Source organism: Fonticula alba (assembly GCF_000388065.1).
Source record: "Fonticula alba strain ATCC 38817 unplaced genomic scaffold supercont2.1, whole genome shotgun sequence".
NCBI lineage: Eukaryota > Rotosphaerida > Fonticulaceae > Fonticula > Fonticula alba.
This window is the reverse complement of record NW_009242971.1, coordinates 426,945-428,746: the sequence shown is the minus strand read 5'-3', so window position 1 is coordinate 428,746 and position 1,802 is coordinate 426,945. Positions and strand designations below refer to the sequence as shown.

Here is a 1,802-nt window from a genome sequence, read left to right as displayed (position 1 = left end):
CCCCCCCCCCCCCCGGAAATTCAACCCGTAAGCACTACTTTGGTCGATCTCTCCGCGTGGCTGGGGAAAAGAGGGGCAAGGGGCGAGGGGGAAGCGAGGGGTGGCGGGCGTGAGTAGCTGACGCTGACCCGGGGGTGTACCTTGCCAGGTGCCGGTCGGAGACGTGTGTCTTTCCTGATTGGTCCATGCGCTACCCGGGGCGGGGCGGGGGGGGGGAGGCCCTTGGCGCAGTCTTCACTCGCTGATGCGGGGCCGAGCCACTGTGGCAGGGCGCGGCGGCGGAGGCAGGCCCCCCGCGCCTTCCCCGCACCCTAGCCCCCCCGCATTTCCCGGGCCCGGAGGAAAGGTAATCTGTGACCGCTGACCCGAGATGCGCGGTCGACGTTCAGAGCCCGAGGGGCCGCCCTGCGACGGCGTTCGATGAGAAGGGGCAGCCGGATACGTGGTGGTGGCGGGGGGGGGGGGGGGGGGAGGGAGGCGAGAGCCCATAGGATATTACGCGCCCATCTGCGAACGGAGAGCCGGCGTGGTCCTTCAACCCCCGCGAGAGGGCCTTTCGTTTGAGGCTGCGGCGCCAGGCCCCGTAGACAAGCGATCAGGAACCATCAGCTGTTTTTTCGGTGGCCTGCCGCGCAGTTGTCTTGCGTGCGAGTCTCGGGGACGATGTCCCCCCCCCCCCCCACTGGCCGGGGGTGTCTACATGCCAGGCTATGCCCGCGCCCCTGCCCCCCCCCCCCCCGGTGTCCCCGGCGCTTTTTTTTTTTTTTTTTCTTTCCTCCCCCCCCCCCCCCTCCCCCCCCCCCCCCCCCCCCCCCTCCCCCCCCCCCCCCCCCCCCCCCCCCCTCACCCCTCGCCTTCGCCCGCGCCGCGCCCCCCCCCCCCCCCCCGTCCAGACCGCCACGGGCCCACGGGCGCCCAACGCAAGCGGAGCGGGGGCCGCCTCGCCCGAGCGGCGCTCGCCAGATCGTACGACCCGGCTCGGGCTCCAGGGCTCCCACGCTCCCGGACCTGCAGCGCGCCAAAGAATCACACATACAGGTGCACAAGTGCCGGGGCGCGCCTTCGCGTACGCCTCTCAACTCAGAGGGGCCGCTGTGTTCGCCAGGTCAACAGTTTCCCAAGGCCGTCCACCCCTCCTCTCTCTCTCTCCCCCGGGGCGAAAAAAGCAGACCGGGGCCTCAACTTGAATGTGCTGCATCTTCAGCCCGACTGCTTGAAGTTCTGCTTGGGCACCACCCACGAGCAATGCAGAACGGCCATGCATGCTGTATGGCCATGGGGCTCGAAGCCAATCTGCCGCTGGAGACCACATGCTCAGGCGTTGAAACATTCTCCGGTGGTATATTCCGATGTGTTCCGAAGGGAATGCCGTTTCACGATGCCCCGCGTGATATCGCGCAGGCATTCTTCCTGGCTGGATGGCTCCTCGCGGGTGGGCAGGCACCCTCGCCCCCGGTCGCAAAGCGGGGCTGTTCCTTGTCGGCCCCGCAGGCACCGCGCCGTCGTTGGGCCGCCAGAGCGCTTCGCGCCGGGGAGGATGGCACACTGTGAGGGGGGACAGGAACTCCAGGGCGCAGAGGTAGGCGCCAACATATGTGAATGCCGGGGGATATGTGGCAATAAGGGGGGAGTATTTTAAGCACATTTTCCTCCAAAGAAGGACCGAAGGTCCCTGAAGCTTACCCGGAAGGGTGTTGTTATCAATGAGCGAAAGGTGATGCTAATCGGACCACCGGGCGGTTGGACTTTCCCCCAGGTCGCCGCGCGCATCCGGATCGGAGCTCTTCGGGGGGGGGGGGGGG

General features: G+C 67.8%; 1 protein-coding gene across 1 annotated transcript in view; it reads right to left on the bottom strand.

Annotated features, from left to right (window-relative positions):
- Positions 1 to 1,802, bottom strand: part of H696_00083 (isoleucyl-tRNA synthetase) — an 8,932-nt gene that overhangs the window by 3,594 nt on the left and 3,536 nt on the right. The gene's annotated exons all lie outside the window — the stretch shown is intronic.